The sequence below is a fragment of the Magallana gigas genome, chromosome 1 (genome assembly GCF_963853765.1).
Source record: "Magallana gigas chromosome 1, xbMagGiga1.1, whole genome shotgun sequence".
Classification (NCBI taxonomy): domain Eukaryota; kingdom Metazoa; phylum Mollusca; class Bivalvia; order Ostreida; family Ostreidae; genus Magallana; species Magallana gigas.
In genome coordinates, this window is record NC_088853.1 from 75,009,980 (window position 1) to 75,034,994 (window position 25,015).

At 33.6% G+C, this 25,015-nt stretch overlaps 1 protein-coding gene across 1 annotated transcript in view; it reads right to left on the reverse strand.

Moving 5' to 3' along the window:
- Window positions 1-25,015, reverse strand: part of LOC109618161 (uncharacterized) — a 451,180-nt gene that overhangs the window by 224,484 nt on the left and 201,681 nt on the right. The window lies entirely within an intron of this gene.

Sequence of the window (25,015 nt, forward strand, 5' to 3'; positions counted from 1 at the left end):
AAATGTGTTGTATTTATATCAAGTTTTTTAAAAAGGGGGGTTGTCATGGACGCCTAGGTAATACATTCGAGGTGTTTTTCCGAGCTTGCCGGAAAGGCCCGAGGTGTTGCGATTGACCGATGCATTGTTTTGAAAAGAATGAAGAACTCCGAAATTTTCCGAATAGATTATAGTCTCGATAAAAACGCGCCAAATACGACAATCTACTAAGTATGGCCTACTTTTCATTTACGAGTAAAACAAAAAAATATGTGATATTTTCTAAAAGGCATAAAACATATTTCTACATGCAAATTTACGTTTAATTCATAAAAATAAGCATAGTATTAATTCTATTAAAAAAGAACTATCCCGCAGAAACGCAGTAACAATATTTAATTGTGTATCAAATAACGGACCGCCTTCCGGCGGCCCGTAATAAAATATCAATGGAAATCCCCCATCCCCCCACGCACAGTTTTTTTTACAAGTAAGCCCCTTTATAAAAATGATAGGGGTAAATTAAAAGGAATACTGGTCAGTAATACAGACTACGATGGTACAGTGTTTTGCATGTCTAGAATTGTTTGTAGGTCTGCCCCCCTCCCTCACTCTCAAAAACGATCCTACGTGCCTTGGTCAAGGAAGACCGTGTCCGACGTATTTTGGTGTGTCACTCTATATATTACATGCAGTTGAAAGCTATTCATCTACATATATTTACATTCCAAATATGTTTTGCATGTAAAATGTGTGAAAAGACACTGCAGTTATAAGACCGTAACACACACGGTACTGAAAAGTTAGAATGACTAGTTTTATCATGACGTCACAAACGTTGAACGCTGTAAAATGCAACGTCACAAGCGAGAATCAAAGTTCACGCTTGTGGCTCTTACATTAATTTGAACTTACCCTTAGGATAAAACAGAAATGTTGACGTATAAATCACATTTGCAGACAAGGCAAGAAGTTAAAAAAAATGTAAATATTAGCATTAAATCATTATTTTTTGACAAATATAGTCTCATAACTGCAGCGGTGTGTGCATACAAATTTTAATAACACGTTAGAGCGCGTTACTCAATTTGTATGCACACACCGCTGCAGTTATGAGACTATATATTTAGAAAAATAATGAGTCAATGCTTAAGTAGACAGTAGAGTGCGATGTCATGACTCCGTGTAAAAAGGGAGATAACTCAAACTATTAACCTCTTTAGTTAGATCTCTACACCTAACGCGCCTCTCTACAGTGCTACAGTGCCTCCTATAGTAAAAATACCCTGTAAATTACGGCGCATACAAAAATGTCGAACAAGAAATTTGCACGACTAAGAGCGATAACTCCATTACTGGCAATTGATAATTACTGCTTTGTGATGTTTGTCGATTCTAAATAGTATACAAATATTGACTGGGGTTGAGGGCAATATTTTGTCCCTCGGGGGCTAATAAAATCAAAGTTGCCCGAAAACACAGTCAACATTTGTTTTGTTATATGAAGAAACAAACCAAAATTTAAGAAAGTAATTGAAAACAGATCGGCGTAATTTTCTCAGCTCAACAGGGAATTCACGAATTAAATTTTGTGCAAAGTTAATTTCCAAAATATCCTCAGCATCAAACGGTCGCTGGTGATACTAGTATTCCGCCGCCCGTAAGAATTATCATGCAGCTGTTCTACCTGATTTTACTTCACAGTAATTTGCAAATCCTTATATCCTTTATGATCGCAAACCGTCGCATTGCGCGTCCGTTGTTTACTTGCCTTGACTAACTGTCTATTATGACGTCACCTTGTTTTGGAGTTGCGAAGAGTTATTTATCTCATCGTTTACGAATTAACAAATCAGAAGCGATTAATTAAAATAGAGTGAATATTCTCTTGATATAATTCCTATTGTTTATTAAATAGAACCATACGATTCATAGGTTTAATATACATGTATATACAAAAGTAAAGTGAACAAACATATGGTGACACTTGAAAAAAACAAGAGGCCCATGGGGCCACATCGCTCACCTGAGCAACAATGGGCGTTCAAAAGATATTGTGCCATATGGTCCCTCGGTAGAAAAACAAAAAATAAATATTGTAAAGTATTCGAATTTTACACTTATTTTTGTATACATGTAATCTTTGACATTGTACCTTCATGAAATACTATTTTTTACCAGAATAAGAAAATTCTACGCAAGATATAAAACTAAACATTTGGTAGAGGTATACTGTTAAGTTGTTAACTTCCAAATCCCTATATTTTCGTTCTGCCCCCCCCCCCCACCACTTTGTAAAGCGATCAAAATATATGAGTGCATATAGGTACATTTTTTTCATCAACTCCTCAGTACTTACTAGTTATTGTATTAAAAAAATAATAGTTATTGTTTTTTATTTTAAAAAACCTACATGTATAGATGTGAAGAAGAAAATTGTACCTCAATGTGCTCAAATTAAAAACATTCAAAAAATGTATTTGTCTTCTCCATTACAATTAAATGACTGTTATTTACTTCGCGTACAAACCAGGATAATTTTCCGCTGTGATATTCTTAGGAATAGCGATAATTACTTTATCCTCGCAACAGAAATGTGTCAGAAATATGGAAACTGTTTTAAAGATGTCGTTTTTATATACTCGTGTCTGAAAAACTATCAAAATTGATGTAGATTTCACATTATTTATTGTATAAAGAGAGGGCCCCAGAGAGTAGATATATACAGAATACTGTGGAATCATTAAATTTCGTGGGGGCCAATTTTCGTGGATGACTTAAATTTTACAGGTTCGTGGGGACGTAATTTCGTGTATTCATATATATCTACAAAAGGGAATATGACTTTATTACCCTAATTCATCAATTCGTGAAGGATGTTATTTCGTGGATGAGAGCCGAGGTACCCACGAATTCCACGAAAAATGAGCCACCACGAAATCTAATGATTTCACAGTATCATTCTTTTATTTTGTTTGTACAAGTATTTAACATACTCTAATTCATAGAGATTTTCTAATGTTCAACCAAAATTTCAGCGTCAATTATAGAATTATAAGCAAGATACAGAGCTCACAGTTCGCCTAGGTTTGATTCATATTTTGTTCACATGAGTTTATTACATTCAGCTATGATTTTTAACTTGGTATTTCCTATTCAGCATTTAAACTGGAAAAAAAGAATGGCCTAAGATTTTATATTCTTTTATTCACTCAAGACCAGTTCACTGGTATTTGAGGTTCAAAATCAGTTTATACAAATGTACACAAACACAGTGAAGGATCACATGTACAGTAGGAGTAATAATGACGAAAAAATGTTAAGTTTACAATACAATAAGATGTTAAAGTTGGTTTCTGAACGAACAGACTTTGAAAATTTTCTTAATGAATATTGACAAATTTTTTACATATTAATCTTTAGTTTTTAAAATCTGTGTACAAACATAGAATTGTGAGCAAATCTCTGTATCTTGCTTATAATTTGAAGCTTAACACTCAAATATGGTTAGTAAATAGAAATTGAAAACAATTAAACACAAGAAACATTCACTATAACAAATAAAGTACACAATTTATTTTTTTCGAAATGAATCATATATATACATGTATATACCTACTCATTTCCGTCAGCAATGTCAAACTTTATTTAAACTGAATAAACTCGAGAAAATGCCGAGCATCGCAACAAAACCTATTGCATTAATCTACCATTACGTAAAAGATAATGCCGATCGAATTACCGATAGAATGAATTGTATTACATTATTTTTGATACATCAGATTTTGCTTAATTTGCGCAGGTAAACAGTTGACTGTTTGATTTACCAAAGTCTCTGTTTGATTTGATACGTAAAAATCACGAAAGAATACAGACGATAGTTCCCAGGTTACAAGTAGAAAAATGAAAACGAAACGAAAATCGGAACAAGCTAACACCAACGTCATGTGTGAAAACTGTCAACGCATTGAAATATTTAGCCTCAATTTACTTCACAAAATCGGCAACAATATATTTTGCATGTTTCAAAAATTTCCCTTCATACGCGAACTGTTGCACAACAAGCAAATTCATCATAGTCAGATCGACCCTTTTTCGTATAATGTCATGGCTGCTTTAAACAAAGAACCTCGTTTTCGAAAGTATGGAATACGAGTCTAGGTAAAATGGGTATGCAAACCCGGGCCGTGGCAAAATAAAAGCCAAGGCAGATCGACAATTGTCAATTCCAAATACGCATTATTTTGCAGCAATATTTACAGCGAATACAAATATACTAGTCCATCAAATATCCTGAAATTTTAATGAGATTGGCAGATTAACAACTGCCAATCTTTGTTTTGCCCATACCAAGTCTTGCCTACCCATTTTACCGGATGCCGGATTACCGGATGCCGAACCCGAAGCTATTAAACTGATTGATGCACGCATTTCCTTTATTATTATTTTCGTAATAACTCAGATTTGAAACAGAATTAGCACTTGATTTTTGCAATTTATATTTTCCTTCCCATAAGGATAATTTATGCTAAACTACGTTGAATTGGGATCAGTAGTTCTTGAGAAGAAGTTTTTTAAAAATGCACCCCCCTTTTTCTACAGTTTCAAGGTTTTCTCCGCTTTGAATACAGATTGGACTTTTTTTTGCAATTTATATTCGCCCGCACATAGGGATGCTTTGTGCCAAATTTGGTTGAAATTGGATAAGCGGTTTTAGAGAAGAAGTTCAAAATGTAAAAAGTTTACAGACGGACAGACAGACAGACGGACAGACAGACGGACAGACGGACGACGGACAAAATGTGATCAGAATAGCTCACTTGAGCTTTCAGCTCAGGTGAGCTAAAAACCAAAAACCCAACATCATAATCTTGTATTAGACTGCGTGTGCAGGGTTACAAATCTCTTAAGGTAAATCTCATGTGAGGACAAGGTTTAATTTTTACAGGTGTGCAAGCCCCAAGGACGTTCTACCTGCAGTCATGATCGAACGCCATTACCGGTACTCTCTATGCACCGAGTGCACATTTATACATTGAATGAAAAATAGTTAAAATTGATATTAGTGAAAACATTACATTGTTCTTTATATTTATATGAAGGGATTTTATAACGGATATGAACCCAAGCAAACAGTTGAACTGTTATTCAGCGAAGTTTGTGTTTTCCGAATTGTACGTGGGTCTAAGCACAAGTAAATACATGCAGTACATTGATGCTACTAAAACAAAACGATAGGCCTGCAGGCTGTACCGCTCACCTTGCTGGGTATTATAGCCCACACACAAACCTGTCGGGAGTTCTATATAAACATTTAATTAAACTTCATTCTGGAAACATCAAATCTTAAACATAGTTACGGACACCATAGCCTACCTGGAATCTGGCAACAAGGGCTATGCCACTTTTGATGTTGGTGAGATTATTAGATAAAACCACACTTTCATCCCACCGCACTGAGCAAACGTGTCTTGGGTGTCATGAAATTTTACAATTTAAGAGGGCATCTTATTGTCATCTAAATTAAATCAGTAATTTCAATTCAGTGTCAAAAAAAAAAAAATAAAATATTTTAAATACGGTAGCTAATTGTAACTATGCATGATCAATTTGTACGTGTATATGTAGTAAGAACCCGTGTCATGATGTTAACTTTTTTGGTAGATCGAGGGTTTGATGATTGATTTTATCTGTAATGTCTTATGTTTTTTAAGTTTCAGTAGAAGGAGAAGATTGTAAATATTTTATACTTTCTTCTATATGTTAATTTTGTCCCTACCCTGGAGTAAAATATCCCCTAGGACAAGAGACATTAAGGTCAGACGACACGTTCCTCGAGCATCTTTTAATATCTCCTCGTAATAAATAACTCAAATAAAAATTATTATTTTTAAAATGATTTTTAAAATGATTAAAATTTACTTGTATATGAATAGATGCCTAGATGGCCGAGTGGTTAGAGCCGTGGCTGCTCTCTGCCAGGAGCTTAGGTTCTAGAGGTTGTGAGTTCAAAGCCCGGCCCATTATAGTAAATTTCGCTGTGCTGTATTATTTCTGGGTTTTTTATATCAGCAATTCAAGTGTATGATATAGGAAATTGCAGTCTATAGTACTTCGCAGAAATGCCTGGTTAGGAATCCTAATTTTTTGCAAGAAAGATTAGAAGTAAACCATTAGCAAATTCCTGAAAAATGTTATATGACATTGAGGAACGTGTCGTTTGACCTTAACTCTCCTCAAAATGTGAGAAATGCTGTCAAAAACTCAGACCAGTTGCACATTTTTTATTTTATTTTCGGTAATTTCCAGGCACGTGTACGTAGCACTGTCTTTAAAAAGGTATGGAGGGCAATCGTGTTCAAAAATCCAGACATGTAAACTTGTTAATCCGAATATGCAATCGTGTTGATGTGTGAGCCTGAGCATGAATATGTGTAATTCTGATCGTGTAACCTATAAAACTCGGGCATAAACACGTGTAAGATTTGACTCAGCTCCTTCGCATGATGCACATTTTGCAACTTTATTGTTTACATTAGTTAATTAAACCTTCAACTTTGCACACTTTCAATCCGTAGTTTCTGCGTTTGTAACTTCAGGCTCGGCAATAGCACATCTGACATGATACAAATTGACAAATTTGACATGACCTTATATGGCAACTGCCTTGCTGCGGGAAAAGGCATGCCGTAACCGCCGGACCGGAATGAACGAAAAATAAACATAATATTCAGCTAAACTGTTGCAATAAGCTTTTAATGAACGACACCCTTTCTATCGAAAACACCGGTATTATTTTTAGAAAAAAAAAATTGAGATATGATTAAAACTGGACCAAACAGGAAGAGGTTCATGTAGAAAAAAAATCGTTGCCGATGTGACGAATGCGCTAATTTTTGAAATGCGTACTCTTTTCTAGAAATGAGACGGATCAAGAAATTTCCTAAGGGGGTAAATATATTTTGAGCGGTATGGGGTTCGAAGACCGCCGTGAGGTCCCATTGTAACTCCATTGCTTCTGAATTCTTAGAATTTTGAGAGTGAATTTTTAACTGGGTTTCCGATTATTGAAATAGTAAAAATTGCAGACGGCCGAGTGGCTGTCAAAAAGGTACCCTTATTGTACCGATAACTCCTCGAACAGTTTTCAAGATAGGAAGTTGTTCTTTTACAGATCATTTATACATATATATCAGAAGCATGCAAATTGCTAAGATTTTGATTTCTGATAATTTATAAAAATATCAGCTGTTGAACTTGGTCATTTTTGGGCAAAAACACTGCATATAGAGTACCCCATTTTTACTCTTGTTATTTTTCTGAATTAGTTAGAATAAACGACCTGCAAGGATTTGGTAATTTTTCGCGGAAAAATTTATGTTAATTTACATGTATTTATACTTTTTGTTGTTGTGTAAGTGAAAGATAAATAATAACGCAATCTTCAATAATAATAAAAAAAACTAGCGCATATTTTTTGTGCACCGTAAATTGAAGTTTTACTATGGGAGGCACTGTAGCTCAAAGATCGTCCATCTGTATTTTTAGACAGGGAGCTACAGACCTGCAGCTTGTTCACAAGTGACTCTAAAGCTGTATTATACTAGCTCTCCAGAACTTTTTTATCAGACAACTTCACAAAGTGAGTCTGTATTGAACCGACATTCAGGACGTCATACTCAATCTCGTAATAATTGCTTAAAATAATTTTCTTAAAATGTCAATTTTTACCTGCATGATAGGCTTTTTTTCCTATATATTGCCGACAATGCAAAGAAACATTTCTTAAAATAATTTCTACACATTTTAATTTCACGACAGTTAACCTTATCTTTGGAATGTTTATTCATTTTTTTTAAAGAGGGTGTCGCTTCTTATGTCTCATATTACCGGGTAATCACAATCTCAAAACCAATGTCTTTAAATAGTTTGTTTTTCTTATCGATAACTTTGCAACTCAGCTGACGGACCCCGTGTAATTTTTCGCGTGGGGGGGGGGGGGGGGTTTCTCACAACTTTGTGGTAGCGATAAGGATGCATTTGGAGATATTTTCTTAATTCAGCCGAGGCCTATACTTTAACAATTTGTTGCATGTAATCTAATAACAGTGGCGTCGGAAGCAAATTGAAAGGGGGGGGGGGCTAAACTAATCATGAAAAATATTGACAAGAATTCCCATAATCATGAAAATTCTAATCTGTGGGGGAGGGTATACCAATAACTCCAATCTTACCTGCCCAATCCCCCCCCCCCAAATCATGAAATTCCTAATCCGTGGTGGTGGTGGTGGGGGGGGGGGGTGCTAGTATACCTACTATGACTCTAATTTTCAATATCACTATTAATATTTCATTCTCTTTAAGGTCTTTTAGGGAACAATTTTGTTTGTTGCGAGGAAAAAGTAGGGGGGGGGGGTGAATCCTCCCTGTTGCTATGTTCCTAATGGTTAGGTCTACATGTAACTTGGCAAAAAAGTGGGGGGGGGGGGGCTAAGTCCCCCCTAGCCCCCCCCCCCTCCCGGTTCAGACGCCTATGAATAAAAATGCGTATATATCTTTATACACGTGTATTCAAACAAAGTCTGATATTCCGTCCCTATTCCGGCGATTACGGCATGCCTTTACCTGCAGCTAGCCTTTTTTTTTTATCAGTGACGTCACTGTTTCCATATAAGGTCATGTCAAAATTCGACAAACTTGTAGACTTTACATTTGTCAATTTGTATCATGTCAGATGTGCTATTGCCGAGCCTGAAGTTACAAACGCAGAAACTACGGATTGAAAGTGTGCAAAGTTGAAGGTTTAATTAACTAATGTAAACAATAAAGTTGCAAAATGTGCATCATGCGAAGGAGCTGAGTCAAATCTTACACGTGATTATGCCCGAGTTTTATAGGTTACACGATCAGAATTACACATATTCATGCTCAGGCTCACACATCAACACGATTGCATATTCGGATTTACAAGTTTACATGTCTGGATTTTTGAACACGATTACCCTCCATAAAAAGGAAGATCCAAAAGCATCGTCTTTTTAAAAAAAGAGGGGGGGGGGGGGGTTGCAAAAATTCTTCACATGCAAAAAGAAAAAAAATTAATGTTCATAATCATGAAAATTCCGATCCGTGCACGTGGGGAGGGGGGGGGGGGTGGTGAGCAACCTTATGATTCTTACGTAAATGTGTTTTATATGCCAATCATGATCGTTGTGTAATACGAATTTCTTTTTAAACGGGGGGGGGGGGGGTTGTCTGCAGCAAGAAAAGGGGCGGTATAAACTGACATTACATTCACTTTTAGTTTAAAAGAGGATATAAACTCCAATGAACATTAAGTTAAAATCTTTATTATTCAACAACATTATATCTGAGATATAGTTTACTTATAAAAAAAATTCCTTTTAAAATTTACTGAAAAAAGGTATGTTTTATTTTATTTTTCATTCAAATTCATAAACCATGTTAACGTTATAATTCATCATTTGATCACATGCTGCGCTCGCCCCAACGGTCGCACCGTAAAATATATTATTTTTAATTTCAATTATTGAAGCTTCAATAAAAAAAAAATGCACTCGTGACGTTTATTTATGTCAATTGTTACGTCAAATTCTTAACTGGAGTCATCGTAAGGCGTTGATTCCGACGTGTATAACGTTGATTTTTAAGAAGCGGCGAATTGATTAAAATACTTCTGAACATCATTCTAACAATTCATTTCACTAAAAATAATGTTTATGATATGCATTTAAAAAAAAAATAAAAACGTCACATGATAACCTGTATATTTGAACATTATACTTTGCATTTGCATGTTACGACAGTTTTGCGCAATATCCTGCGCAGATGGCGCAAAAATTTAAAACCGCGACCGACCTTTAAAACATGTAGAACAAAAAATATATTAAAGTAAATTTAGTCAGACATTTAATCACCCCACACCAGGTTGGTAAAGATAGCATGGTTATGCTATCGTCACGTCGCATATTTGCGACTTCATGACGTCAGGTATCTTAAAGAACTTGACAATTTGGACAGTAGAACGTTAATTTTAGCCATACTTAAGTATAAATAGATTCGTTTTTCTTTTCAAGTTTACAGTATAAAATAATTTTTTTTTCAACAATTTAAAAGTTTTGTGAGCAAATGTCGTTTAGACCGAAGTCGGTATATGTATCCAGAACTAACGAAAGAATCAAAACAACACAGTCACCAACAACAATAACAACACAGTATACAGTTACATAAATCATATACCCGGCCCATTGGACCAAGTAAGTCTATTAATAGTAACAGGTACTCTCCATTGAACAAGGTAGTATGAAAAACATGCACTGCATGTGAAGTGCCTATATTACGAAAGCCGAGAAGGATCATTCCGGATACGAGATTCAAAATACGAGATTCGAAATACGAGATTCAAGATTCGAAATTCGAGATTCAATATCTAATTAACCAATCAAATCAAGGATCTGAAAACACGTATCCTAGCGACATTAAATTGTTCTAAATAAAGATTATTATGTAAATCACACGTGCGCTAACACCGTTCAAATTAAAGCTTGCTAGTTGGTCTGCCCTACCCTAGCTACCTCCTCTCTTTTCTCCTTTGAAAGGCTTAATTGTCTGTATATGCTTGTATAAAATTGAACAATTTCAAATTCTAAATTCAAATTAAATATGACACTACAAAACTCTCTTTGTCTGTCTGTCTGTCTCTCTCTCTCTGTCTGTCTCTCTGTCTGTCTCTCCGTCTCTGTCTGTTTGTTTGTCTGTCTGTCTGTCTGTCTGTCTGTCTGTCTCTCTCTCTCTCTCTCTCTCTCTCTCTCTCTCTCTCTCTCTCTCTCTCTCTCTCTCTCTCTCTCTCTCTCTCTCTCTCTCTCTCTCATATCGACAATGACATTGATACCCTACAACACACTAATCCTATCTGGATTGTTGTCGTTGATGTTGTAAATCATTATATCTTCTATGGTTTAAAACTTTATCATAACCTATATTTTGACATGTCGATTATTTCATTGAATTTCGTTTCATAGTTGAAACCACACTCAGTTTTAATTTTTTAGATTAAACAGATCTTTTTTCGCGAGCCGATTTTTACACAGTTGGGGCGAATACACTACGGGTTAAAATGGTTCGGGGGGAGAATACATACAGGACAAACAAAATCACATAGATTCGCAAAGCCAACAGTGTTATCACTAATTTAATTGTTTATATTGTGTGGGGTTAATTCATCAATGCTAATTTAACCATTTTTTAAGCATTACATACGAGCTATTAAGACATTTATTTGTAGGAAAGAGCATCTACGAATGATCTTTATTTAGAACAGTTTGATGTTGCTAGGATACAGGTTTCAGATCCATGATTTGATTGGTTAATTTAGATATTAAATCTCGAATTTCGAATCTTGAATCTCGTATTTTGAATCTCGAATCTCGAATGATCCTTCTCGGCTTTCGTACTTTATACTTTATAAAGTGTATAAAAGATATGAATTTATCGATCAGTAATTTAGTAAAGTAAGTAAATAATTTATTATAGTGACATGTGTATTTTTTACAACTGAGTAGTATATAGTTACATAAATCAAACACCCTGCCCATTGGACCTATACGTCACTGTAAAAACTATGTAATACATTTTAATACATGCGCGAGAATGTACATTGTCTTAATATAAATGCAGAATGTATAACGTTAGCAGTTTGTCTTGGAAAATTCCATATTCGAGTTCGAAATTGCTTTTTTTAATGACAGCTTAACACTTTAAGATTTATGGATTCAAACACCTCGATCACTCGTCTGCGTTTATCACTAGATTGTTTTCACAACGAAAGGAAAGCGACTAATACTTTTGTATTTTTTTTTTTTTATAAAATTATCATACTGTGCAGAGTCTTATAATCGTGATTTTTGGCAGGAAAGTCGCGCCTACAGAGTTTTATTTTTTTTGGCAAATTTGTAGCTTGGTAAATCCATGTGCACACGATAAAATACTGAATGGAATGACAGATTCTACCAATTTTTCTCCGGAACTTTTAATTCCGCAAGAGAATTTTGCATAAAAAATTCACCTTTGAAGCAATATCAGTAACATTATATTCTATGTTTAAATCACACATATATCATAGATATGTTTAAGGTTTAATTTATTTTTCAAGAGCACAGTTAATTTTTTTGGTAAAGTTTATGGCGTAATATCACATCAACTGAATAAAGTTCTTTAAATTTGGACAGGGGCTTTCTTGTCTACATAATTATAATCCAACTTTATTTTAGATGTGGAAAAGTAAGAAAGGGATTATTGAAAGGTGATTAATTTACGGCAATCTTGACATTGCGTTTCAATTTACAAATTACCTTACTCGTACCCAAATGATGCATCATACTAATCTAAAACGAATTGGTCAAATAATGTTGACGATCTTTGTTTTCTTGTTTGATCTCAACTTGTATATATTTTTTCTATTTTATTTATTATGCTTAAAATTGCAACTTCTTCGTTATTTAAATGCATTGATGCCATATCAATGAATTTCTTTTTATTTCTTTTCATTTATAAAGTTTATGAAAAAATACTTAATTCTGAGGATTAACGAACCAGAAGAAAACGTACCGAAAGTTCAAATGTTCATTGTTCGGACTAAAACTCATTGCAATAGGTCACGTGAGTGACTCACGTGACCTAACAATATGTAAGTAAATACATGATGTTGAACTTCTGACATTGTCTAATAGTGTTAACAGTAAACAGGAAATGTGTTAACAGACATAAACATCTAATAAACTGCTGTTTAAATGATCCATAGTTAGGAGTGACTTACTGAATTATTCCTGGTGTCGTTTGATTGAATCTGAAAGTCCACGCCCTTATTCTCGGAAGCTATCAATGCTGGTTACTTCCCTTGACACCTTATTCTAGAGATGAATTTAGAACTCTTCTGTCTGTAATGAATACAAAGAGAAATTGCAATATGGAAACATCAACAACATGTGTCTACAAATAACAAGGTCCTTTTTTTACATACATGTATTCCAAACGCTATACCTGTATCACCACATTTATTTACCATCTACCCCCTCCCCCACCATGCATTGATGATAATGCACATATCGTATACAAAGTTCACATTTTCATTGTTTAAAAAAAAAACTGCTATCGAATGTTGATATAATAACCAACACCTTACCTGTACATTACAGATAAACGAACAGTGTGTCCTTGATGTTAGCATATTTAAATGTCCGGCCGCCAATAATCCATATAATACCTGCAGTCAGGTGTACCCGAATTTATGCAGAGTTTGTCGGGCTGACATCCTACACGCGGCAATAGAGGTGCCACCTGATTGGTTGGTTTGCTGCATAGTCTGTGTCACACCCTAAAATGTTGAAAGCTATTTCTGGAAACATGTCTTTGTAATAAAATGAATGTTAAGTTGTAACATATGACACGAATTAAAAAAAAGCAATGTGAAATTTTGGTTTTACACAATGGTGGTTATTTGTATGATAACAATACACAATATAACAAATGAATGTGAACACTGGCGACGACTAGTAAGACGATACAGTATAATGTTAACTATTTCATGGATTGATCTGAGTATATTTTACTTTTGATTGAAGTCAACGGTTAACAGTCTTACCATAATTATTTGAATAATAAGATGTAAAAATACCCCCAAAACCCAGAATCATTACTTTACAAGGTCATTACATGTAAACATATCCCTATTTTAGAATATTGAAGATTGAATGTGTAATAAAACTATCAATTTACAAAACGTGCCCAGGAGGAATCTTTGCCATTCAGTCAATTGAAAGGTGACTGATAGGTAACTGAAATGTGACTGAATGGCCATTCAGTCACCTTATCAGACCACTCAGTTATCATTAAGTTAACTGGATGGCAGAGTTTCAACCTGTAATGTCCTTTTAAAACTCTCTCTCTCTCTCTCTCTCTCTCTCTCTCTCTATCTATCTATCTCTCTACGCCTGCCTGGTTTAATGTGTAATGAAACTATCAAATTACAAAACATGACATTTTTAAACTGTTCATCTCAATGTGTTTCTACGTCTGTCTTTCTCTCTATCTATTTCTTTATCTATTTCTCTATCTATTTCTCTATCTATCTTTCTATCTATTGTAAACAGATAACCATGCCATGACCTTATATTGCTAGTATTAAATAATGGTCACTATGATATTTAAGTGTACATAGGTACTGCGCACTGAATGGTGTTAATGATAATTAACATAATGAACTCTGTGAATCTTGTAGCACTGCGTAGTATGCCTAAATGATGTTATAAAACAAGGTGAATAATACGGGTATAATAATATCCAAATTGAGAGTTTAAAAACAAGTGTCATATTTGGCGATTCTGTGTCTGCAACGATAGCTCTGGTACTCTATATTGAGTCATGTATTGTGTATTTGATATATTAACCTTTGTAACCTTTTATGCCATGTATGAATGCACGTTTTATAAGTAGGTGATGCCTCACACACAGTAGGTGATGCCTCACACGCAGTGGGGGACTCCGAGACTCAGGACTCGGAGACTCAAATTCTGCATCCAGACTCTTTGATTTGCAGTTTTGACGGTTTTGTTACTTTATTTAGGAATAAAATATTAATCTTTATTTTGAACACTTAATGTTCACTCATGATCGTCGTATATTGGCCGAACTAGTCAGAACTGTCCATCATAAGTAAAATCTTACATATACCTATGTGAAATGAGGTTGAGCAATCTTGATTTTGGCTGCTTTTAGTTGATGTAATTCTAACTGTACGATCACGATTGTTAATAAACTATTGGTCAAAGAAGAACTGGACTTCGTAGTTGAGTATCATCTCCAGAAGATAACACAGTCTGAAGGCTTACACTATCTATCTATCTATCTATCTATCTATCTATCTATCTATCTATCTATCTATCTATCTATCTATCTATCTATCTATCTATCTATCTATCTATCTATCTATCTATCTTTATCCGCCTGTCTGTCCTTATTCTTTGGTCTCTCTTTTGTCTGTTTTCTTTCCATTCCAATGAGCATGTTCTTTAAAAAGGTACCACTGTAAACCTTACAATGATATCAATTATAAACACACACAAGAGGACACGGATCTTTGTAATGCAGATTATATATTTTACTTAATTTTGTTCTTGTTGTTTTTTTTTAAATTAAGTTATTTTGTAATTGTTCTCTTTTATTTAGGTTAAACTGTTGATTTGACGCAGTAATGAGTTTAAATTATATGCATTGAGTTACCGATTTTTATATTCTACCACCATGTTTTACTTCATATGTTCTAATGAATGTTTAACAATTTACCGATGTCTGTATCAGTCTCGTTTTCTGATGTAACCTGGCAGTAGTGTCATTACACCAGTGCTGTACACAGAATCATTGAATGTTTAGTTTTGCATATCCTATGTCCTATGAACCACAAGGCAGTGCTGGGGAATTGAATATCGCGCATTCAATGACTGTATGTATGTTTGTTTGGATGATTGGTTGTGTGAAATGTGTTTGTATCATCGGTTTTAACCAATTATCAATAAAGTCAACACTCTTTTTTGAGACTGAACATGTATAATTCAATGATTAATTCTCAGAAGTACCTATCAAAATGGGTATGTAAGTTTTATTTACTTGTACAATTATACAATTATTCAGAACGCATGACGATGTTCATTGGTCCCCATGCCCCGTTTTTTTTTTAAATTAAACAGAACAGATCTCAAATGTTAACATAACGAGGATTAAAACCAAATGTAGAAATTGATCATAGTAGTGTATGATACTTTAATCATTTTTTTTAAATCCAGTTTGAATTTTTGATGTTTCAAGCAGCAAAATACATTACGCCTAAGATTATAGCTACCAAAGCTTATATTATATCTGTGACCTCGTTAAGCTTCATATCTTCTCATGACTTATTTACAGATTCAATCGAAGCCACACTTAAATGCATAATAATTAATAATGAGAATATAATTTTCAAATACTTGAAAACTTGTTTTATATATTTAAGAATGCGAATGATTCTAACACACTTTTCTACATAGAACATGTTGTAATGTAAAACCGTTGATTCCCCTAACCGAGGGCTAACTATCATTCTAAGTTAATGTTAATTGCCATTGATATTCTTCTGATGAATTTGGAGGCTATGAACGTTGCTAAAATTTGATAAAGCATTACCATTTTTTGTACATGTATATATATATTCAATCAAATGCAGTTTTAGTGTGTAAAATTGTGTACATGAAGACATTTAATCCCATTGTTAATAGTATTTTACAAAGCTGATTTGTTTACTCCAATATGATTAACAGTTTTATGTTTGACACTGTACAAGAACCATCATACAATCAATCAATTTCTCTCTCTCTCTCTCTCTCTCTCTCTCTCTCTCTCTCTTTCTCTCTCTCTTTCCATTTATGTGAACGTTCTACATTATTTAGAAAAAAAACAAACGCACATTTTTGACATTTTTAAAAAAGAAATCACGCCTGAGTTGTCAGCCACCCCTCTACACGTTTTAAATGTTGAGATACCAGATTGGCTGCCCTACATACTACAGGTATTGGCGTTATACGATACCTGTTGTGTACCTACGATGACGCAAATAATTTGAATGGCCGCCACCAGACTGTAAGCTGATAGGTGTGTGTAAGGTTGTAAAGAGTTTGAATCAGAAATAAAAACAAGATTGAAAAGGCAAAGGCAAACTGTTTTAAAAATTCTGCTAAATGTAGCTGTAGTTCTGGTACAAGAAACGGTCGCTGCTGTAAACAAAATGTTTTGTGTTCGAGTATAATTGTAAGAATTGATTTACCCGTGTCATAATATAAGATACATGTGTAATGTGTTATAGATGAGTATTGTGTATAATGTGTACACGTAATCAAAGGAACTTTCTCCTTGAAGTCATTTGAATAACATGTCAGCATCTACATTACAAGTAACATCTATCTGTAATTATACAGATAAACTGTTCTTTATGACCACATTACATTAACTGATTCGTAGACTGGAAACACAGTTGGTTGGCTCAGAGCTCTTAATATCTATCAAACGATTAAAAATACCTTTTTTGTTCCGAAATCATGCGTTCTTTGCAATGCACTCCTTTTATCTTATTTCAATGTCGATATGGAGTTTTAGAAATTGATATAATCAAGAAAAAAATAATTTGTTGTATGTTTCTCGTGTGTTGGTCATCAACAAAAAAAAATGCAAAATGTAGCATCAAATAAAAAGTCCATGTAAAAAATTCAACGGTTGGGAATGCAGTTTATGGTGAAATGTTTTATTTCTAACCTATTCTCAAAAGATTGTTTTTAACAGATAACTGAATACATCGTGTGTGTTTTTCCTCGGTTTAAAGTGATACTTTGTTGAATTACTAATATACTTTGAATACGTGCAGCATTAAAATGGTTCTGACAAATATTGTAGATTCCTTTGTAAATTGCAATTCAAACAAATCTTTAAAACTAAACATGGATAAAACATCTCTATTAAATTTCCATTTTTTTTCTCGTTGCATGGGTACAAGTATATTTAACGACAACACTAGATTAATCATACAGCACATTCTTTTCCTCTCTCTCTCTCTCTATCTCTATCTCTCTCTCCATTTATTTTAATCTTCTACGTTATAAAAAAAAAAGAAGAAAAAACTGCACATTTTTGACAATATTTTTTTTTACAAAATCCCGCCCAAGTTAATTTGTTGTATGTTTCTCCTGTTTTGGTCATAAACAAAAAAAAAGTGCAGAATGTAGCATCAAATAAAAAGTCCATATAAAATGTTCAACGGTTGGCTGACTATTGTGAATGCAGTTTATGGTGAAATGTTTTATTTCTAACCTATTCTCAAAAGATTGTATTCAACAGATAACTGAATACATCGTGTGTGTTTGTCCTCGGTTTAAAGTGATACTTTGTTGAATTACTATTATACTTTGTATACGTGCAGCATTTAAAAATGGTTCTGACAAACATTGTAGATTCCTTTGTAAATTACAATTCAAACAAATCTTTAAAACTAATCATGGATAAAACATCTCTATTAAATTTCCATTTTTTTTTTGTTGCATGGGTACAAGTGTATTTAACGACAGCATTAGATTAATCATACAGCACATTCTTTTCCTCTCTCTCTCTCTCTTTATCTCTCTCTTTCTCTCTATCTTTCTCTCTCTCCATTGTTTAATCTTCTGCGTTATATAAAAAAAAGGAAAAAAAAACGGCACATTTTTGACATTTTTTTTTTTTTTTTTTTTTTTTTTTTACAAAATCCCGCCCCAGTTGTCAGCCACCCCTTTACCTGATATAAATATTGAAACATCAGGCTGGCTGTCCTACATACACCGGGTGTTTGTGTTATACGATACATGTTTACATGCGATGATGCGGATAATTTAAAAAGCAGCCAGCAGACTGTAAGCTGATAGGTGTTGGTAAAGGTTGAAATAGTTTGAATTAAGAAAAAAGCAAAAAATGAAACATTAAAAAGGCAGAATCAGAATGTCTTTAACAAAGCAATGTCAACTAAATGTAGTTGTAGTTCTTGTATAAGAAACAACAAAAATAACCGTTACTATAAAAAATATATACATAATGTTTTGCATTGAATTAATAAGTTTGTAAGAATTATTAAACCCGTATAATTTTTCAAACACATTTATAATTTGTTATAAATTTGTATAGTTGTACACACATAATCAAAATAACAGACCCCTTACATTCATTGGAATTACATATATGCATCTCCATAACGTGTAACATGTATCTGTATTGGTAAAGATAAACTGTTCTTAATGACCACATTTTTCATCTGATTTGTAGATTAGACACATATTTTGTTCACTTAGAGCTCTAAATGTATATTCAACGATCAAAAATACATTGTTTTTAATGCAATACTTTTATTTTTTTTAATGTTGTTATACATTTTTAGAATCTTTTATAATCAGGAAAAACAATTATATTCTTGAATGTTTCTCGTCTTTCTGTCATTAAATACCCCCCCCCCTTTTTCAGAAAGTGGCATAAATTAAAAACTGGTTGAAAGCATCCACAGGAGAAATTGTATATAGTAGAAGCAAGCGTAGGTGCTTGGGGACACGGCCTCCGTTTAATGGTTTCCTCAAGCTGAACGGTTAGATGACTATTGTGAATGCGGTTTATTGTATAATGTTATTTTTAACTTATTTTCAAAGAATCGTATTTAAAACACAGATGGCTTCATAGTGTATATTTGTGCGCGGTTTGAAGAAATACTTTGTTGAATTACAATTCGTACATCATTACAATGGCTTTCCAAAACGTATTTAAGATATTCTTTTGCGAAATACAAATCAAACTTATCTTTAAAACTGATCTTAAAAACCATCTCAGTAGAATTCACTTTTTGTATCGTTGTATGGTTAGTAGTGTTTTTATATTCTATTACATGCCTCCTTTCATTTCTTCTCCGTCTGTTTTTAATAATAAGCTTGCTTCTTTCAGACTGTGTTTTTTCTCGGCGTCAAATAAAGTATATTTCTTAAGTTTCGTTATCAAAGGCTCTCGGGAGGGGGGCATATACTTAACACAATACCATGATGATTATAAACATTATAAATATAGACAATAATAAGAGATATCTAAAAATGATAAATGAACAAACACAACACCATCATGATTATAACAAATAATGAATGCGATACATCTAAAATGATAAAAGAACAAGGTTTAATTGCTCCAGTTTAATGACAATAACGTCATTGTGATGTGACCATTCTGTACTCCAACAGATCAGGACTTCTATACAGTCCCTATAATCAAAATAAGTAAATACGTGTTTGTGTACAATATCCTGAAATATACTTATTGTGATAAATTGTAAACAACATAGGCATTATTATGCTTTAAATTAATATTTCTACATATCTAATAGCAATCAAAGTAAAATTGGCATTTTTAACATCATTAACCACTAGTACTATTATAAAGCATTTGGATATAAAAGCTTGGAGTAAAGAAATGAAATATTCAAAATATACCACTCGGTGTCTGACTCGCTTCAATTTCTGACCCGGGTATCTGGTTTTAAAACAGGTGAAATACGATGTTGTTTTTTTTTATTACATTCACAATGCTGGCTGAACATAAAAACTTAAGTGTCACGTGTATTGAATGTTCAAGACATTTGGGGTCAAATAAACTAATGTACTTCTCTCTATAAGTTGCCGTCTCTGATGCTCTCGTACGTACGTAATGAAATATCTTTTTTACACAGTGGTTACATGAGACACGTCATATTTGGTAATACTGATCTTATTTAATATGTTTCAGCAACTAAACCTAGAAAGGCAAGGAAATCAATATTAGCCATATTTGTTAAAGAAAAGAAAACTTTTATACGAATTTACAAAAATCATAAATAGCGACCCGAAGTTTCTGCAGTGACTAAAGCATTAAGTAGACTGTATCTATTGGTCCTTGGTGTTCGTTATTGTCAAGATAGTGTGGGGTTTCCCTACAAAATAATTATTACCACAGAGAGCAGAATTTTAAATAAGGTAATAACTGTTGGATCTCTCTTACACACTCCGGTGAACACGCTTCTATTGTGTAATCGGTGTCCGACTTTCTCTCATGTTTCTTACTGAGGTATCTGCTTCTATAACAGACGTAATCTGGTGTCGTTGTTGCCTTTACAATGCTCAGTGTCTAAACTTAGGCAATGAGTGCATCGAATTTTCTAGACGTATGGTGTCAAACTTAACTAATGTACTTCTATTTATCGCTCTCTGTATTTCGATGTTTCTATTCTAGTTGTACACTTGTTTTTTCCTCTCTCTCTCTTTCTCTCTTTCTGTTTTTATCTTAATCAAAAACCGTCCACTTCCTTTTACGCAACATTTAGCATTTAGTTATCGACAATATGTACGTTTCGATGGTTTAATAAATAATTTAGCAATTTAACCAAAAACGACGCAAATGTTTTGAATGATTTACAAAACAGCATACGATTCTCAGGAACTTTAGATTTACTGTATCTATCTCATGTACAACCCAATTCTTAAGATTAAAAATAACACATCTGACATGTATAACAATTGTTATTTTGTATATTGCTAGTAGCGCATGTACTTACATCTATTAAACGTAAGTTGACGAGCATCTCCCCCGTTCGCTTTCCTTTCTCTTTTCTTCCTCTCTTTCTTTCTTTCTTTCTTTCTTTCTTTCTTTCTTTCTTTCTTTCTTTCTCTCTCTCTCTCTCTCTCTCTCTCTGTTTTATTTATTATTCAAAATAATCTAATGAACTTTTATATCTCTATATGTCTCTGTCCTTATCTGGTTCTCTTAAGTCCTCACACAATGCAATCTGTTATTTACAAAGTTGAAACATCAGAAAACTCATGTTTTATTTATTGTTTTCGCAAGTTATATACACAGGGGGCAATTGTTTATTTGGATCGAGTTCATCGAAGAGAAAATCAATTTTTTTATTGAGAGAAAATAAACTTATGTTCAAATTTACCATCATCTTTTAAATTAATGTTTTCAATGTTTTTCAAGTCTTTCTTTTGTTCTTTAGCAGTTTTGAAAGTTTTGCGTGTGTTATTTTTTTCTGGAACTTATTTTGAAAGCGTGGATGTCCCAGGAAATGTGTAAGAATAACTCAACTGGTTTTTTTTTTCGTTCTTTTTTTTTTGTTTAGTGTTATGAAAAGTGCAACAGGTGTCCATGTGTAATTGGTACTCTTGTCTGAAAAGAATGGGCCTTTACAAGGTTATAGTTTTCATTGTAAAGGGCAGATCAATAACTAACGCATGTGCCATGGTACCTGATCTTGTCTCAAAATAGTGGGTGTTGTCAAAGGTAAACATCATAAGTTACGTCATTTCGACCGTAATCTGATGCATCTCAATGTTAGATGGAACAAAACCCGGTCAGGGCGCTCTCCTTTTACTTGACAGTAAGGTGTACATTATGAATTAAAAACATAAATTTAGATATCAAAACAAATTAAAAGACATGAATATGAACAAATATAGACTCAGATTTTGTAAATTAACTTTTGATTAAAGGATACTGATACTTATACAACGGCGACACACCTTCAGATTTCATCACTGGGTTACACAGAATGACATCTAACATACAGTCTAGGTAAGTATCATACTATCATGTTAAAAAAAAACTAAAAACAGAAACTTTTTTAAAAAGGGCATCGCAGCAGTGATGGTATAATATTCCTTGCAACACACGGTTATATCTATGCTGTTAAAGGGACAGCGTCGACTTTTAACACAAATACATGCTACATTACCAATCGTCCTTGATCTATTTTTAACTCGAATCATTGTCCTCTTTACGGTACATGCTGCACACATTCCAACGTATACGCCACTGTAAGATCAAATGTAACTAAAGAGGTTCAATTGTTATGTAAAAGAAAGTCATGCGCCCTCATTGCAATTCTTTAAACCGTTTTAGTTTTCTTTTCTTTTTCGTCAGTTTAACATTTCGTAAAGATGATGCATGATTTGCATCAATATCATATATTGATAAAATTTGCATCGTTGCTCGTTTTAAACCATTTCTAATTTTGACATATGCTATACTATATTACTCTGATCCACAAATCTTCTCTTTTGTTTTATATACATTTATATGCACTTAATTATAAACTAAAGATAGTTTAATTGTTTTATTGATAATAAGATAATACGTGATAGCCTAAAAACTATACCTAATATTGTGGAGTTTTTTTTCTATTAGCCTTCATAACAATTACAAATTTGTCCATTAGACAGAGAAGTAAGTTATCCATTGTAGAACAAAACCATTGGATGGATATTTGTTGTCTACATCAGTTATACGAGCAATAAATGCAAACTGTAACGTGTAAATAAATTATGAAAAGATATCCATAATAAATCGTATATTAATTTCTTCCCTATTTAGCTGCCAAAAACGTGTTAAATTATTTGTGTGCAGTGTACTACCTATATATATTCCTTTCTGTTTATCGATGTACTTCTCTATGTGTCTATACCTATGTGCATGTATCTCTCTGTTTCTTTTTTCTCCCTATCTGCTCCTTCTCTCTATTTATATCTCCCTCTGTGTCTATACCTCTGTGCGTGTATTTCTCTGTTTCTTTTTGCTCTCAATCTGCCCCTTCTCTCTATCTATATCTCCCTCTTTGTGTGTATTTCTCTGTTTCTTTTATCTCTCCATATTCCCCTTCCCTCTATCTATATCTCCTTCTGTGTGTGTATTTCTCTGTTTCTTTTTTCTCTCCACCTGCCCCTTCTCTCTATCTATATTTCCCTCTGTGTGTGTATTTCTCTGTTTCTTTTTTTCTCTCCATCTGCCCCCTTCTCTCTATCTATATCTCCCTCTGTGTGTGTATTTCTCTGTTTCTTTTTTCTCTCCATCTGCCCCTTCTCTCTATCTATATTTCCCTCTGTGTGTGTATTTCTCTGTTTCTTTTTTCTCTCCATCTGCCACCTTCTCTCTATCTATATCTCCCCATCTCTCTATCTATATCTCCCTCTGTGTGTGTATTTCTCTGTTTCTTTTTCTCTCCATCTGCCCCCTTCTCTCTATCTATATCCCCCTTCTCTCTATCGATATCCCCCTTCCCTCTATATATATCTCCCTCTGTTTGTCTCCACACCGACCATGTTATTGTGTCGTATTAATACAATATTTCAATACATGTTTTTATAGATCTTACGAAAAGTACATCATTTTAATCAAGTACAATTGTAAAAGTCTGTAAAATTGTTAAAATAATGATATTCATGTGTCCTATACGATGATTGTAATTGGCAGTTTTATATTTCCCAAAATGATTAATGTTTATATAGGTTTGAAATACATATTGACAATAGCATTGTGCTAAAATTTGCAAACACTACATTGACTCTCCCTCTCCTCTCTCTCTCTCTCTCTCTCTCTCTCTCTCTCTCTCTCTCTCTCTCTCTCTCTCTTGTTTTGTAAAGTATCATATACTGTATTAACATTTGTTTTAATAAATAATGTCTGTGTTATCAACCCCCCCCCCTCCCCCCCCACCGACTGTCGAGACATCAGACTTGCTGTCGATAATACCACATCTCGTATTGATGTAATAAGATACATTTTAGCCCTCGATGACGCATATAATTTGAATTTCATACAGCATCTTATAAGGAGATAGCCGTGTGTAAAGATAAACATTTAGGATGTAAATAGCAATAGAGTGTATAGACATATTAAAAAAATTGTAGATTAAACACACATTCAGTTGGCTAACAGCTTTACACATTGTACATCATAATTCAATGATTTACAAATACGTTTGTTTTTTTTTTATATAATTTAGAAGACATACCTCGTTTGCAATGCAATGTTTTTACTTTTAATGTTGAGTTATGAAACATAAACTGGTTAAAACCACAAATGTCAGATTATAAAAAGCAGAATCAAGCGCAGGTACTTGATGAAACCCCCTTGGTTTAAAGTTTCCTTCAAGCTCACTGGTTGGCTACATTTTGTTAATGCAGATTAAAGTAAAATTTGGCAATATTAAAAATTCCAAGCTATCGTATTTAACAAAGAACTAAATTCATTGTGCATTTGTGTTTGGGATGAAGATGTACTTTGATGAATCACAATACGGATTTGTTTACATACAATATTAAACTATTTATATCAAGTTAAGATATTTCTTTGTAAATTTTAATTTACATTAACTTTCAAAATTGATAACGGATAAAACATTTGCACTGAAATTTTTGGGTTTTTTTCTCGATTATTAATTTACTTTAGGTGGCAGGGGACAGTTTTTTTGATACAATTCATTGTAGCCAAGGGATGCATGTCTTCGGAACTCTGTAACTAGAATTTCCTCAGTTCCCATTCAGCACAAATACCTTTAATTCACTCTTTATAAGGCCAGTCACCAATTTCTGAAGAAAATTACTAGTCAAAACCTGTAAAATTCTCTACA